General features: G+C 41.8%; 1 non-coding gene across 1 annotated transcript; it reads left to right on the top strand.

The window, feature by feature from the left end:
- Window positions 1–11,229: 11,229 nt before the first annotated feature.
- Window positions 11,230–11,304, top strand: Trnas-cga (transfer RNA serine (anticodon CGA)). The gene has a single exon. It is a non-coding gene; the product is annotated as a tRNA-Ser (tRNA).
- The last annotated feature ends 6,869 nt before the right edge of the window (window positions 11,305–18,173 follow it).

Raw genomic sequence — 18,173 nt, 5'->3', positions numbered from 1 at the left:
GAAGGCCTCAATGGTTTATCTGTAATGTATTCGATTTCTGTTGTGATGGCTGCTTTAGATGTTGGTTCAGATCACACTGGAGAAACTTTGTTATTTGCCATATTCTTTCTCGTTTTCTTCGTTATCTGCAAATACCAGAACGAAATTCAGCCTCGTTTCAATACATCTTAGAAATAACGGTGTCTACTTTGGAAATAAAGAGTTAGATCAAAAGGAAGGCGGTGGAAAGAATTAAACGTGTCGTTAATGACAGCGATTTGTCTTTTATTCGTCATTTAGGTAATAATTTACATCTACATCTGCATGATTACTCTACAATTCACAATTAAGTGCCTGACAAAGGCTTTACGGACCACCTTCAAGTCTATTTATCTACAGTTCCACTCTCTAACAGCGGAACCGGCCACATTGGCCGAGCGGTTCTAGGCGCTTCAGTCTGGAACTGCGCGACCGCTACGGTCGCAGGTTCGCATCCTGCCTCGGGCATGGATGTGCGTGATGTCCTTAGGTTAGTTAGGTTTAAGTAGTCCTAAGTGCTAGGGGACTGATGACCTCAGATGTTAAGTCAGCTCATAGCCATTCTAACAGCGTTTGGGAAAAATGGACACTTTAATTTTTCCAAACGAGTTCTGATTTCTGTTACTTTATTACGTTGATCATTTCTCTCTATGTAGATCGGCGTCAAAATAATACTTTCTCAGAAGCTATATTAAGAAAAGGCAAACCTACGTTTCTAGCATTTGTAGACTTGGAGAAAGCTTTTGACAATGTTGACTGGAATACTCTCTTTCAAATTCTGAATGTGGCAGGGGTAAAATACAGGGAGCTAAAGGCTATTTACAATTTGTACAGAAACCAGATGGCAGTAATAAGAGTTGAGGGGCATGAAAGGGAAGCAGTGGTTGGGAAGGGAGTGAGACAGGGTTGTAGCCTCTCCCCGATGTTATTCAATCTGTATATTGAGCAAACAGTGAAGGAAACAAAAGAAAAATTCGGATTAGAATTAAAATCCATGGAGAAGAAATAAAAACTTTGAGGTTTGCGGATGACATTGTAATTCTGTCACAGACAGCAAAGGTCTTGGAAGAGCAGTTGAATAGAATGGATAGTGTCTTGAAAGGAGGATATAAGATGAAAATCAACAAAGGCAAAACGGGGATAAAGGAATGTAGTCGAATTAAGTCGGGTGATGCTGAGGGAATTAGATTAGGAAATGAGACACTTAAAGTAGTAAAGGAATTTTGCTTTTTGGTGAGCAAAATAACTGATGATGGTCGAAGTAGAGAGGATATAAAATGTAGACTGGCAATGGCTAGAAAAGCGTTTCTGAGGAAGAGAAATTTGTTAACATCGAGTGTAGATTTAACTGTCAGGAAATGGCTTCTGAAAGTATTTGTTTGGAGTGTAGCCATGTATGGAAGTGAAACATGGACGATAAATAGTTTGGACAAGAAGAGAATAGAAGCTTTTGAAATGTGGTGCTACAGAAGAATGCTGAAGATTAGATGGGTAGATCACGTAAATAATGAGGAAGTACTGAATAGGATTGGGGAGAAGAGGAGTTTGTGGCACAACTTGACAAGAAGAAGGGATCGGTTGGTAGGACAGTTCTGAGGCATCAAGGGATCACCAATTTAGTATTGGAGGGCAGCGTGGAGGGTAAAAATCGTAGAGGGAGACCAAGAGATGAATATACTTAACAGATTCAGAAGGATGTAGGTTGCAGTAGGTACTGGGAGATGAAGAAGCTTGCACAGGATACAGTAGCATGGAGAGCTCCATCGAACAGGACTGAAGAAGACAACAACAATGTAAATCTGTTATGAATACCATACTGTTTGTGTAAAAGGACAGGGTCGACAAGTGGTAAAAATTCCTTTTATCAATAACGCTGGGAAAAGAATTTTCATATTCTCTGATCAGAACGTCCGAGCCGCCACCGACCTTCATGTTCCGGAGAACGCGGCAACTAGGAAATTCATCTTAATGTATTGGAGGCTCGGAATATTGGTGTCCCATTTGTGCTTGACTGGAGACAGATCTGGCGACGAAGCAGACCAAAGCACTTTGTAGCGCATGGTAGGTTATAAGTGTGTTACGCGGGCGAGTGTTATCCTGTTGAACAACATCCCCTGTAATGCTGTTCATGATTGGCAGCACTGGTCGAATCACCAGACAGGTATATAAATTCAATCAGGGTGCGTGGGATAAGCACGAGAATGCGCCTGTTGTCATATGTAATCACACCCCATGCCATAACTGCAGGCGTATGTGTAGTGTGTCTAGCATGTTGACAGATCGGCTGCAGGCCCTCAACTGGCCTCCTTCTAACCAACACACGGCCATCACCGGCACTGAGGCAGAACCAGCCTTCGTCAGAAAACACAACAGACTTCCACCCTGCCCTCCAACGAGTGTCTCGCTTGACAACACTGCAGTCGCAGATGGCGGTGGTATGGGGTCAGAGGAACGCACGCTACAAGACATCTGGTTCGGATCTGTCCTTGACGTAACCGATTTGTAACACTTCATCGTATCAGTGTGGTACCAGCTGCTTCTCAAGTAGCTGCTGCAGATGCAGTGCGATGCGCCAGAGCCATATGCCGGACACCATGATCTTCCCACTCGGCAGTGCCACGTGACCATCCAGAACCCAGTCTTCTTTCGACCGTATGTTCTCGTGTCCACCACTGCCAGCCATCATGTACAGTGGCTACATTCCTGCCAAGTCGTTCTGCAATACAGCAGAAGGAACATCCAGTTCCTCATAGCCACATTATATGACCTCATTCAAATTCAGTGAGGCACTGCTAGTGGCGTCTTTGTCGCTCTAAAGATATTCTTGAATATCGTCAGCTCACCACGTCTAGTCTCGAAGGTAGCTAACAGTCTTGAGTGCCACTGTTACGCTGCTGATGCGAAATTTGAATAGAAACCATCTTTCAGATGCAGAAACACGCCCACCAAGTTTCATTATGTCTCACTTTATATTATACAGTACACTTTTCATTTCAGTTTTATTATCTTCTTTAACTGAAAAGTTTTCAACAAAACTAATTACTTAGAATCAGGAGATCGGTAACTAAGTATTGAATAATGAAGTTGAGTGTGAAATATTTGAAATAAAATTTTCTCCCTTTCAGAAATTTGCACGGTATAAGACAATTATAGTGAACGCATTATTGTGGCCAAGATAGATACGAAGCCCACACCTACTACAGTAGTACAAGTTTATATGCCAACTAGCTCTGCAGATGATGAAGAAATTGAAAAAATGTACGATGAAATAAAAGAAATTATTCAGACAGTGAAGGGAGACGAAAATTTAATAGTAATGGGTGACTGGAATTCGAGTGTAGGAAAAGGGAGAGAAGGAAACATAGTAGGTGAATATGGATTGGGGCTAAGAAATGAAAGAGGAAGCCGCCTAGTAGAATTTTGCACAGAGCACAACTTAATCATAGCTAACACTTGGTTTAAGAATCATGAAAGAAGGTTGTATACGTGGAAGAACCCTGGAGATACTAAAAGGTATCAGATAGATTATATAATGGTAAGACAGAGATTTAGGAACCAGGTTTTAAGTTGTAAGACATTTCCAGGGGCAGATGTGGACTCTGACCACAATCTATTGGTTATGACCTGTAGATTAAAACTGAAGAAACTGCAAAAATGTGGGAAATTAAGGAGATGGGACCTGGATAAACTGAAAGAACCAGGGGTTGTACAGAGTTTCAGGGAGAGCATAAGGGAACAATTGACAGGAATAGGGGAAAGAAATACAGTAGAAGAAGAATGGGTAGCTCTGAGGGATGTAGTAGTGAAGGCAGCAGAGGATAAAGTAGGTACAAAGACGAGGGCTGCTAGAAATCCTTGGGTAACAGAAGAAATATTGAATTTAATTGATGAACGGAGAAAATATAAAAATGCAGTAAATGAAGCAGGCAAAAAGGAATACAAACGTCTCAAAAATGAGATCGACAGGAAGTGCAAAATGGCTAAACAGGGATGGCTCGAGGACAAATGTAAGGATGTAGAAGCTTATCTCACTAGGGGTAAAGTAGATACTGCCTACAGGAAAATTAAAGAGACCTTCGGAGAGAAGAGAACCACGTGTATGAATATCAAGAGCTCAGATGGCAGCCCAGTTCTAAGCAAAGAAGGGAAGGCAGAAAGGTGGAAGGAGTATATAGAAGGTTTATACAAGGGCGATGTACTTGAGGACAATATTATGGAAATAGAAGAGGATGTAGATGAAGACGAAATGGGAGATACGATACTGCGTGAAGAGTTTGACAGAGCACTGAAAGACCTGAGTCGAAACAAGGCCCCCGGAGTAGACAACATTCCATTAGAACTACTGACGGCCTTGGGAGAGCCAGTCATGACAAAACTCTACCAGCTGGTGAGCAAGATGTATGAGACAGGTGAAATACCCTCAGACTTCAAGAAGAATATAATAATTCCAATCCCAAAGAAAGCAGGTGTTGACAGTTGTGAAAATTACCGAACTATCAGTTTAATAAGCCACGGCTGCAAAATACTAACGCGAATTCTTTACAGACGATTGGAAAAACTGGTAGATGCAGACCTCGGGGAAGATCAGTTTGGATTCCGTCGAAATGTTGGAACACGTGAGGCAATACTGACCTTACGACTTATCTTAGAAAAAAGATTAAGAAAAGGCAAACCTACGTTTCTACCATTTGTAGACTTAGAGAAAGCTTTTGACAATGTTGACTGGAATACTCTTTTTCAAATTCTAAAGGTGGCAGGGGTAAAATACAGGGAGCGAAAGGCTATTTATAATTTGTACAGAAACCAGATGGCAGTAATAAGAGTCGAGGGGCATGAAAGGGAAGCAGTGGTTGGGAAAGGAGTGAGACAGGGTTGTAGCCTCTCCCCGATGTTATTCAATCTGTATATTGAGCAAGCAGTAAAGGAAACAAAAGAGAAATTTGGAGTAGGTATTAAAATTCATGGAGACGAAGTAAAAACTTTGAGGTTCGCCGATGACATTGTAATTCTGTCAGAGACGTCAAAGGACTTGGAAGAGCAGTTGAACGGAATGGACAGTGTTTTGAAAGGAGGATATAAGATGAACATTAACAAAAGCAAAACGAGGATAATGGAATGTAGTCAAATTAAATCGGGTGATGCTGAGGGAATTAGATTAGGAAATGAGGCACTTAAAGTAGTAAAGGAGTTTTGCTATTTAGGAAGTAAAATAACTGATGATGGTCGAAGTAGAGAGGATATAAAATGTAGACTGGCAATGGCAAGGAAGGCGTTTCTGAAGAAGAGAAATTTGTTAACATCGAATATAGATTTATGTATCAGGAAGTCGTTTCTGAAAGTATTTGTTTGGAGTGTAGCCATGTATGGAAGTGAAACATGGACGATAACTAGTTTGGACAAGAAGAGAATAGAAGCTTTCGAAATGTGGTGCTACAGAAGAATACTGAAGATAAGGTGGATAGATCACGTAACTAATGAGGAGGTATTGAATAGGATTGGGGAGAAGAGAAGTTTGTGGCACAACTTGACTAGAAGAAGGGATCGGTTGATAGGACATGTACTGAGGCATCAAGGGATCACAAATTTAGCATTGGAGGGCACCGTGGAGGGTAAAAATCGTAGGGGGAGACCAAGAGATGAATACACTAAGCAGATTCAGAAGGATGTAGGTTGCAGTAGGTACTGGGAGATGAAGCAGCTTGCACAGGATAGAGTAGCATGGAGAGCTGCATCAAACCAGTCTCAGGACTGAAGACAACAACAACAACAAGACAATTGTTGTGGAAATGAATCTCTCGTAGTTTTGCTTGTAATTACTTTCCTTATTTCAAAATAAATAAAAGAATCACGAACTTTTATTACAATCATTTTACATCTACGAATTGTATTTGACAAAAAACGAAATGGAATGCTGCTGTAATTTACGATCCAAGCCAGTGCTTCCTTAACGGAATTTCGCTTACCCCGGGTACAACTTATTCCCATTTTGTCGTAGTTTTGTTACTAACCTTTGGCATGTTAGTGAACCAAATCAATAACGGAAGATAAATTCTTAATCGACCTGATTTCCTTGATCCACGATGTGAGTGCTACAAAGGAAGTACAGTTTGTCGTGCACTTCACTGTAGCATAGATACAGGTACTTAGATACAGGTTTTGGTCCACTGCTAGGAGTACTGGCTGTTTATTTTACACCAGACGCGACCGTGCACTGTGTTACAGCTCGCGAAAGATACGGTGGCCAATGCACAGTGACTAGTTTTCGTCCAAAGTGCAGTGCGAGTTCATTCCTTGGTTCAGAAGGAGAGGCCAGTGTTTTCCAACTTTCAGTTTGTCAGCGATGACAGAACCGAGGCGCGCATCCTGCAACCTTTCCCAAGCGATTTTACAGAAATTATTTATTAAAAAAGTTCGTTTTTGCTTTACTTATACCTTTGCACGTCAGGTTCATGATGACATGACATGATTTCGTTAGTGGTCCTAGTTACTGTGATATTTATGTGAAAGTAAGATACTGCGCCAAATTAGAAAAAGTGTGCAGTGAAAAACAGAGGTCCTTATGGTTCAAATGGCTCTGAGCACTATGAGACTTAACTTCTGAGGTCATCAGTCCCCCGAGAACTTCGAACTACTTAAACCTAACTAACCTAAGGACATCACACACATCTATGCCCGAGGCAGGATTGGAACCTGCGACTGCAGCGGTCGGGCGGTTCCAGACGGTAGCGCCTAGAACCGCTCGGCCAACCCAGCCGGCAGAGGTCCTTATGATTTTGTGTTTGGTGCATATTACGGAATATGTTGTTGCATGGGAAATTTAGCTAACGTGTTACATTTTTCGTTTGGCTTAGGTAGAGGCATCTATCTGTCAATAATCTCGAGAAAACTGATCAGATGTAGCACACTTGTGTGCGATCGCGCCACGCCAGAGATAAAGCCAGAGTAAAATATCCACAACATTCCTGACAGTTCATAAACGTTGTCAGATATTATGCAAAACTTCGTCATCTACCACGTTATTCCAGTAACTAGAGACTTCTTTGGTGAAAGAATGAAATTTTTAACGGCCATCGATAGTTGGTAAAACGAGAAATTCTATGGGTTTTGGAATAACACATGTGAAGATATTAACGTTTATTTGTACTGAGGATGTGTGTTTTCATAAGCTACTGACTTTGCTTTTCCTCAGTTCCCTACTTAATAAACTTAATAAACCTAATGAACCAGTGTTTCAGATTTCTCTCGCAGTTCTGTCTGCACAACATGTTGGTGAGGTGAAAATGTGTAAACTCAGCCGTTTATTCACAAAAGAAACAACTTTTGACATGCCAACCAGAGAAATGTGTAGGTTTTACTCAAAATTCACCACTCACGACGTTTCTCTGAAAGTTGCAAATGCTTAATAAGTGTAGCGACTGTTTCTTCTATCTCGACCTCCGTATCTTGCATGAAAGTAGCAATGTTAATTTATCTGTACATTGACTGGTATTGAAGGGTTTTGTTTTATCCCGGCTAGTTCTTAAATTAACCCCAGTGAGTCACTACATGTATTGTCTTCCCATTTCTGAAGAAAAAACCATAAGTAAATGAATAACAGATTCTCGTTCACTTGTTTCAGTTACTAGTCTGCAGTTTATTCTTGGTGAAAATCACGTAACCTAATTATTTATGAACCTAAATCGAAGTAAAGTTCAAGACGAATAGTCAGTTTCAAATTAACACGTTAATTTATTTAACAATAATTATTAATAAATCAGTTCATTCATACGAGCGAATTCAAAGGGGTTCTTTGAATAAGTATCTAACCTGGAATCCCGTCAGTATCAGAGATACTAAACAATGTTCAGTCACTTTCGATAAAAAGATTGTTCCCGTTTAATATCCATAAACTGTCATGAACTATGATCACTAGTCGTGTGAAGTAAAGCTTTTCCACTATCACAATACAAAGTCCTAATCTGTCCAAAAATCGTTAATTCCGTAAAATATTTAAATCTTCACACGAATTGACGTTAAAGTCAGAGAGATTATTGATCACCTCCCCGTTCCTCTAATATGACAAAAGTTCTAATTCTGATCTGAAATTAATGCTTCCCAAAAGACAATCTGGTCGCGATTTATTCTTGCGCCCTGGTTTAATACAGCTCCTATTGTTGCTTCCTAAAGCTGTACGTCCTAATTGACTTCGAACAGACTGGAGGATAGAGACTGGAGTATCATAATTGCATTGTATGTCTATTTATACTTTAGTAAACGCTATCTTTGGTTTTCAAGACCTACGTTCTGTGACTATAATATTGATTTTCTCATATATACGAATAACTAATAATTTAACCATTTCTATCGTTTTCCCCCCTCCCATGCTTCCAAAATTTATGATGAAAATGCTTTTCTGTTTCTATTATTTTTCTACTATAGATTTCCCTCTATTTGTCTCTTATTTCTATTTCGTAAATTACTACTTGTGGAGGGGCTTGGGACAGTTTCTGAATTTGTATTTTGAGAGCATGGGAGCTAATTTGGCAGCTATTTTGGTTTATTAACACCGAGAGGCGTTGTAGGTGTTACACAACCCAGGCGAAAATAAATAGCTGCACTTTCGGCGGAATCCTTTTCTGATACTAACGAAAGCAGAGGTGACAGTAGATCTTTTCAAATGATCGCCATGCTAATGTGGGCATGGAGGGAGCCCACTTAATACTTACAAAAAACGTGAGCATAGGCTTCAGTTTATAAACGCACTTCCCCTGAAGCTCTCGGCATTTCCCCACAGCACTCTAAGCGACCCCCCACCACTGTCAGTCTCCCCACGCTTCCCCAGCCGACTGTGCATCTAGCGGCCACGACATTTTGCGCACACTACATTCGGAGTAGAGGCAAAATAATGTGAACATATGTACTTCCTTGGGAATGGCTTATTAATAAGGGGTTGGACCCCGATTTGATAATAACACAGCTGTGATTCTTTTTAAATACTGCCATACAATGATTGTATAGTTTCCAGTGGAATGTTATACTACTCTCCGATCAGAACCTGTTCTAACTCCTGTAGTGACGAGGAAGGCGGAAATCTGCTCTGGAGTCTGCGCTCCAGTACCGCCCACAAGTGTTCGATAATGTTGAAGTCCACTGACTGTGCTGCCCAGGTAGATGTCCTGGCTGTGTGAATGGGTGCATTATCGTCCTGAAATACGGCGTCATTGTTGCGAACAACATTTGAAACATGGAGTGCACCTGATCGCCTAAAATGTTCACATAATCTTTGTCTGTAACACGGCCATTGAGTTTAATGATGGGACCAGCAGAATACCATGATATGGCTTCCCACACTTCCACCTCCATGTTTAACCGTCCTCCAAATGTAAACCTGCCCCGATGTTGGAAGTAACGAAAACGTTGACTCGTCGGACAATATGACCTGTTTCCACTGATCAGCGGTCCAAGATTTGTGCTCCTGACACCATATTTTGCTCTTATTTCCGTTGGTTTTCGTCACTAATGGTTTCGGTGTAGCAGCTCATCCATGTATGCCGAAGTCTGTCGTTTAATTTTAATTTACGCCCACTATTACGTTCATACGATGATTTCTTTCCAAGTTTTGTGTAGGCTGTCATGACTGTTGAAACAGTTTCTCTTGAAACATTCAAGATGACTGTCTGGGATACTGGTGGGATGAGAAGTTCCGCCTTATGCAAGATACCTTTTTTTCTGTTTTGTTTCACCTATACGAGTTTCAGCGCATTTTTGCTGTTGTCTGTGGGCTTAATTTTTATTTTTAACTGTACAATTGTTACATATTAACATTTGTGTTGTTTATAACACTATGTCAAAGTTCCATCTATAGCTTAATTGCCGAAAAGTAGATATATGCATTAGTTAACATACCTTACATGATGTTATTGTCCATTTATTTTGGTAGCTATTCTCATACCCAATATACGTCGTCTGCAAACAGAAAAACGTAATTTACTTTTCTGTTTGTTATGCATTTACGAGAGGAAATGAGTCTGTATCACTTTTTTGTGTAACTTACAGTTTTCAAGTTGTGCTGCGTTCTCCTGTGTTGTTGGCGAAGTAAATAGGCGTACGTGGTGAACTATGATCACTTGGCAGTGCAATTTTTCGATTTCTCAAAACATAGGTGGGGTTTTCGGTGCAGTTACGTGTTGTTGTGGCTGTGTGGTGTTCATTTGTTTCGTAGCGTGTTTGGCTGGGTGAGGCGCGCAAGTCTGAATTGTATTTGGCGTCAGTGGTGTATGGTTTGTGAGGGTTTGCGTGTGTTTGTTGAGTACTGGGGCAGAGATATATATTGAGAGAGAGAGAGAGAGAGAGAGAGAGAGAGAGAGAGAGAGAGAGAGAGAGATAAATAGAAAAATTGCAGTGCCAAGTGACCATAGGTCAGCAAGTAAGCCTATTTACTTCGCCAACAACACAGACGAGCGCACCACAACTTCAAAACTGTAAGTTACACGAAAAAACGTGATACAGACTCATTTCCCTTCGTAAATGCATAACAAACAGAAAAGTAAATTACGTTTTTCTGCTTGCAGATGACGTATATTGGGTATGAGAATAGCTACCTAAATAAATAGACAATAACATGATGTAAGGTATGGTAACTAATGCATATATCCACTTTTCGCCAATTAAGCTATAAATGGAAGTTTGGCATAATGTTATAAACAACACAAATGTTCATAGGTAACAACAATTTTACAGTTGAAAATAAAAATTAAACCCACTGACGACAGCACAAATGTGCTGAAACATGTATTGGTGGAAAAAAAACAGAAATAATGTCTTCCATAAGGCGGAACTCATCCCATTTTCGTAGGAAGCACGAAGACAACAAGAAGAACTGCACCACAAGATGATTATTAAACTTCCTAGCAGATTAAAACTGTGTGACACACCGGGACTCGGACTCGTGACTTCTGCTTTTCACGGGCAAGTGCTGCACCATCTGAGCTACCCAAGCACGATTCACGCCCCGTCCTTACAGCTTAACTTCTGCCTGTACCTCGTCTCCCACCTTCAAAACTTTACAGAAGCTCTCCTGTGAACCTTGCAGAACTAGCACTCCCGAAAGAAAGGATATTGCGGAGACATGGCTTAGTTCACCAAGGTTCGCAGGAAAGCTTCTGTAAAGTCTGGAAGGTAGGAGACGAGGTACTGGCAGAAGTAAAGCTGTGAGGACGGGGCGTGAGTCGTGACTGGGTAGCTCAGTTGGTAGAGCACTTGCCCGCGAAAGGCAAAGGTCCCGAGTTCGAGTCTCGGTCCGGCACACAGTTTTAATCTGCCACGAAGTTTCATATCAGCGCACACTCCACTGCAGAGTGAAAATCTCTTTCAAGATAATTATTGGTTACTAATGCTCCAGTTAATCGGACCCCCACAATCTGCCCTGTTCTGAACTCTGTTAGGTCTTTCATTGCACGTCGGCCCTCACCTCTGAATGCAAATACGGAGTGTGCGGTACTCGTAAACAACCTGCACTGATGCCTAGTCTGTACTGAACACCCGCAGTCCAACGTGACACGCGGCTTACCTGCGTTGTTGACCGCCATCCCGTTGTTACCGCTGTTCACATCGTTTTGCCTACCCGCTGTAAGTGTACGAGCGTCCAGTTCGGAGCCGGCCCGCGTCATACGGTGTGTACTCGTGCGCAGGTGATCGGCTGGCAGACGTGGGACGGCCGCGAGGTGGGGGCGGTGGCCGAGCTGCGCTACCTGCTGGACAACGGCTCGCTGCTGCTGCCCGCCTTCGCCGGCGCGCTCTTCTCTCCCGGCGTGCACCGCGCCGCCTACCGCTGCGTCGCCCGCAACAGCGCCGGCGCCGCCGTCAGTCGCCGCGTCATCGTGCACGCGGGTGAGCAGCAGCGGCCTTCCCTCTCCTACCCCACCTGCGCAAAGTGCTGTTCAACCCTGAAAGCCAGCAGCTGTCTAAATCACACAGCCACACGGTCTTTCACAAGTATGTCTTAATCGTGTACCAACGACATTCTGTCAGCAGGGATTCATTCCAATAAAAATGCAATTTGGTAGCCGGATACTTACACCGATAGAAGAGGAAACAAAAATCGATTTAGAAGAAGTAAGAGATCTAGTATTAGAGTCAGAATTTAAGAGAGCTTATATTAAAATCCATGGAGAAGAAATAAAAACTTTGAGGATCGCCGATGACATTGTAATTCTGTCACAGACAGCAAAGGACTTGGAAGAGCACTTGAACGGAATGGACAATGTCTTGAAGGGAAGATATAAGATGAACACCAACAAAAGCAAAACGAGAATAATGGAATGTAGCCGAATTAAGTCAGGCGATGCAGAGGGAATTAGATTAGGAAATGAGACACTTAAAGCAGTACAGGGGTTTTGCTATTTGGGGAGCAAAGTAACTGATGAAGGTCGAAGTAGAGAGGATGTAAAATGTAGACTTGCAATGGCTAGGAAAGCGTTTCTGAAGAAGAAAAATTTGTTAACATCGAGTATAGATTTAAATGTCAGGAAGTCGTATCTAAAAGTATTTGTATGGAGTGTAGCCATGTATGGAAGTGAAACATGGACTATAAATAGTTTACACAAGAGAATGAAAGCCTTTGAAATGTAGTGCTACAGAAGAATGCTGAAGATTAGATGGGTAGATCACGTAAATAATGAGGAAGTATTGAATAGGATTGGGGAGAAGAGGAGTTTGTGGCACAACTTGACAAGAAGAAGGGATCGGTTGGTAGGACATGTTCTGAGGCATCAACGGATCACCAATTTAGTATTGGAGGGCAGCGTGGAGGGTAAAAATCGTAGAGGGAGACCAAGAGATGAATATACTAAACAGGTTCAGAAGGATGTAGGCTGCAGTACGTATTGGGAGATGAAGAAGCTTGCACAGGATAGAGTAGCATGGGAGAGTAGCATCAAACCAGTCTCAGGACTGCAGACCACAACAGACATCAATTGGAGGATTTAAAATCAAGTAAGGCAGAAGCGATAGCTAGCATTCAATCAGAATTTCTAAAACAATTTCTGGAAGTGGCAAGAAAACACTTACTCACGTTTGTGTCTACAATACCGGGTGATCAAAAAGTCAGTACAAATTTGAAAACTTAATAAACCACGGAATAATGTAGATAGATAGGCAAAAATTTACACACTTGCTTGGAATTACATGGGGTTTTATTATAACCAAAAAAAAAATAACAAAGTTCACAAAATGTCTGACAGATTGCGCTGGACAGCAAAACTCCTACCGTGACGGGTGAGAGGTACTCCGATATGTTACAGAATCGCATCATCCCCAGCCTGGCTGATAAACACCTGCTGAACGTACGATGTTTATGTGGGATGGCGCTCCACCCCATATTGCTAGACGCGAGAAAGGTCTCTTGCGCACGTCGTTTGGTGATGATTGTGTGCTCAGCCGCTTCTTGGCCTCCCAAGTCCCCAGACCTCAGTCCGTGCGATTATTGGCTTTGGGGTTACCTGAAGTCACAAGTCTATCGTCATTGACCGATGCTGAAAGACAACATCCGACACCAGTCCCTCACGATAGCTCAGGACATGCTTTACAGTGCTGTTCACAACATTATTCCTCGACTAGAGCTATTGTTGAGTAATGATGGTGGACATATTCAGCATTTTCTGTAAAGAACATCATCTTTGCTTTGTCTTACTTTGTTATGCTAATTATTGCTATTCTGATCAGATAAAGCGCCATCTGTCGGACATTTTTTGAACTTTTGTATTTTTTTGGTTCTAATAAAACCCCATGTCATTCCAAGCATGTGTGTCAATTTGAACCCCTCTATCTATTCCGTAATTTATTCAGTTTTCAGATTTATACTCACTTTTTGATCACCCTGTATATAAGTTTGGTAACATACAAACTGACTTTCGGGAAAAATATCATCCACACAATTCCGAAGACGGCAAGAGCCGACAAGTGCGAGAAGTATCGTACAGTCAGCGTAACAGCTCATGCAAGTTGCTCTCAAGAATAATACACCGAAGAATGGGAAAAAAACTGAGGATGTGTTACATGACGATCAGTTTGGCCTTAGGAAAAGTAAAGGTACCAGAGAGGCAGTTCTGACGTTGAGGCTAATAATGGAAGCAAGACTGAAGAAAAATCAAGATACACTCATAGGATTTGCCGACCTGGAAAAAAACGCTCGACAGCATAAAATGGTACAAGATGTTTCAAATTCTGAGAAAAATAGAGGTAAACTGTACGGAGAGACTAGGGAATCGAGGAGTGCACGACCAAGAACGAAGTGCTCGTATTAAAAGGGGTGTAAGACAAGGATGCAACCTTTCACCTCTACTGTTCAATCTGTACATTGAGGAACCAATGATGAAAATAAAAGAAAAGTGCCGGAGTGGAATTAAAATTCAAGGTGAAAGGATATCAGTGATACTATTCGCTGACCACATTGCTATCGTGAGTGAAAGTGAAGAAGAATTACATGATCTTCTGAAGGGAATGAACAGACTAGTGAGTATAGAAAGCGAAGAGAGACGGAAGTAATGAGAAGCACCAGAAACGAGAACAGCTAGGAATTTAACATCAGGATTGATGGTCATGAAGTAGATGAACTTAAGTAATTCTGCTACCTAGGCAGCAAAGTAACCAATGACGGACGGAGTAAGGAGGGCATGTAAAGCAGACTATCACTGGGCACTGGGGAAAAGTGGCGTTTCTGGCGGAGAGAAATCTACTATAATCAAACATAGGCTTTCATTTTACGAAGAAATATCTGAGAATGTAAGTCTGGAAGACAGCATTGTATGGTAGTGAAACATAGGTTGTGGGAAAACCGGAACAGAAGAGAATCGAATGTTGAATATTAGGTGGACTGATAAGATAAGGAATGAGGACGATCTGCACAGAATCGGAGAGAAAAGGAATATGTGGAAAACACTGGCAAGGAGAAGAGAACGGATGATCGGAAATCTATTCAAACATCAAAGAATGCGTTCCATGGCACTAGAGGGAGTTGTAGAGGCCAAAAACTGTAGAGGAAGACAGAGAATGGAACACATTCAGCTAATAATTGAGGACGTAGGGTGCAAGTGATTCACTAAGATGAAGAGTTTGGCGCAGGTGAGGAATTCATGACGGGCCGCCCGAAACAAGTCAGAAGATGGATGACTCGAGAGAGAGAGTGAGTGAGTGAGTGAGTGAGTGAGTGTAATCTCAGGTCCTCTACGAGGGGTAGGGCTTCTCTTAAGACGTGATGTGCGATGCAACGGGAGCCGATATGGAAGACAGGGGAATTCCGGTATTAGATTCAGAGCCTATTATCTGCTGGAAAACGAAACTGAGGATTTCGTAGCTGACGATCAGTTTGACTTCAGGAAGGGGAAACGCACTTCCGATGTTGCACTTGGCAATAGGACGACTTCACAAGACTTAAGATATTTACTTAAGACCTACAAAAAGAGATCAACGATGTAAAATGGAACATGATGTTCAGAATTCTCATACAAAGAGTAGCAAGCTATTTGAACAGATAGAGTATGCACAGAAACAAAAAGGTACCAGTAAGAATGGACCACCAACAACAACAACACCGTGATGCAGTCTTCGCCCCTACTGTTCGATCTGTGCAACGAAGAAGCAGTGACAGAAATAAAAGATACCTTCAGGTGACGGATAAAAATTCAGGATGAAAGATTATCAGTGATAAGATTCACTAGAGAATTGCTATCCTTGGCAATACTGAACTAGAATTACAGGACCTCTTGCATCAAATGAACATTCTACTTACGGAATACGTATTGAGAGTAACACGAAGAAAAGCGAAGGTAGTGATGAGTTGGGGAAACGATGTAACCGATAAACTTATAAGAATTGGTGACCATGAAATGTATGAAGTTAAAGAATTCTGCTACCTTGGAAGCAAAACGGCACGTAATGGACGAAGAAAGGACGACGTAAAACTAAAAAAATAAAAGATTTAAAATTTGGGGAAGTGCGAGTAGGAAAATTATGTGGACCAACCTTACATGAAGGAAAATGGAGGAGGAATGAGGATACCTGCGTCTTGATGCAACAACCAACAATACTACAGAATCTGAAGAGCAGAAGAATGCATTAGGCAATCCATGTGTCCCGTACACCAGGAAAAAAAACAGGCGAGGGAAACGGTTGAGGGGGGAACCAAACACCAGACGCTCCATAAGACGACCAAGGTAGCGCTGGATTGACGACCTGGCGAAGGACATAGCAGCCTCGGAGATAGAAGACAACTGGAGGAACGGAGCATGAAACAACAAGGAATAGAGGCAGTTTATGGAAGCACCGCTTGGTCTGCAGGGCCTGTGACCGCTGGGTACGTTTTTATGGATGGATGGATGGATGGAAGTGCGAGTACGACGTGCGCTCTGAGGGTTGCATACAAAATTATGTATATAGGCAGTTCACCTACAGGTTTCGGTGAGTGAGTTTGGGAGTATCAAAATATGAGCCATAAAAAGCGCATTGACTTAAAAGCTTAAATTTTTTTCCACCACCAAGAGATTGTAGACTTTTGAATATGACACAATTTAAATATGATTCTTCTTACCGTCTCTGAGGAAAAGGGGTCTTAACAGATGGGTAGACAGACTGACTACAAAATCCTATAACGAATCCGTCATTACCAAGCCGGCCGTGTGACCGAGCGGCTCTAGGCGGTACAGTCTGGAACCGCGCGACCACTACGGTCGCAGGTTCGAATTCTGCCCCGGGCATGGATGTGTGTGATGTCCTTAGGTTAGTTAGGTTTAAATAGTTCTAAGTTCTAGGGGACTGATGACCTTAGAAGTTAAGTCCCATAGTTCTCAGAGCCATTTGAACCATCGTTATTACCGATTTAGGTGTAGAATCCTAAGACTAGCACGTCAGTTGGCTAAAGAAGTCTACTATTATCAAACATTGGCCTTAATTTGAGGAAGAAATTCTTGAGAATGTAGGTCGGAGCACAGCACTGTATGGAAATGAATCGTGGACAGTCACCAGACCGGAAAAGAAGAGAAACGAAGTATTTGTGATGTGATGCTGTAGAAGGATGTTGAAAATTAGGTGTTATAAGAAATGTTTTCGGCAGAATTCGCGAGGAATGAAATACGTAAGGAACACTGACAACAATAAGGAGTAAGATGATAAGAAATGTGTTGAAACATCCGGAAATAACTTGCATAGTAATAGAATCCTAAAGTGTGAAAACAGTAGGCGAAGACAGCGACTGGAATGTATCCATCTAATAATAGTTTACCTATCGTGCAATTGCCATTTAGAGATGAAAAGGTTTGGAAAGAGAAGAATTCGTGCCAGATCGGGTCAGATTAATCAGAAGACTGATCGGTATCCCTTATACGAAATTTTCGGGAAACTTAAACTGGAATCCTTGGTGTGTGTGTGTGGGGGGGGGGGGGGGGGGGTAATGTAGAGATACCACTGGTCAGAACTGAAAAAGAGAGTCCCATTTACATATTTAGTGAAACAATTACCTGTTGAGTTACTGATCATTTTACTATATCAAAAATGGTCAGTAGTTACTTATGTGAGAAGGACGGAGGACGATTAAGGTTTAACATCTCGTAAATGGCGACGTTCATCGTAGACTGTTTGAGACCAACAGCGACTGAAAAAACTGTACTGCCTAGCTGGTGTCCCAACCCATAGCATCAGACGCGAAGTGGAGGCCAAGAATAAAATCGCTAAATAATTTACCCCTATAGCGGACCCACAATGTAGACCGTTACTGGATTAAATCTAGTAGGTGTTTCCAACATTCATACAGAAAAGCCCACTGATATGCTGCAATAAGCCAAAGTAGAACTTTGGCAAGTAATAACTGTCCAACTTCGAGATTTGTGTGTGTCACGGTAGGAACTTCCCCCAGGGCACATGAGGGTTGTGATATATGTGGAGATTTTTGACTGTACTGCATTCTGGAGTTAAGAGTCAAAAGCAACGATTATAGATGGGCATTATCAGAGGCACCGATGTTGTGCGATTGCCGACAAGAGCAGACTTCCACCCACCTTCTGGATGCTAGCAATAGCCAAGCACCTACACTGTTGAGCTCAGCCTTTTGTCAAATGCTTCTTATATCTATAAATTACATGTTACATATATGTTCATACATAATTTATGGTTTTAGAAATTTTATC

Source organism: Schistocerca gregaria, chromosome 4 (genome assembly GCF_023897955.1).
Source record: "Schistocerca gregaria isolate iqSchGreg1 chromosome 4, iqSchGreg1.2, whole genome shotgun sequence".
NCBI lineage: Eukaryota > Metazoa > Arthropoda > Insecta > Orthoptera > Acrididae > Schistocerca > Schistocerca gregaria.
Note: the sequence above shows the minus strand (reverse complement) of the source record. Positions and strands in the feature narration are given on the sequence as shown.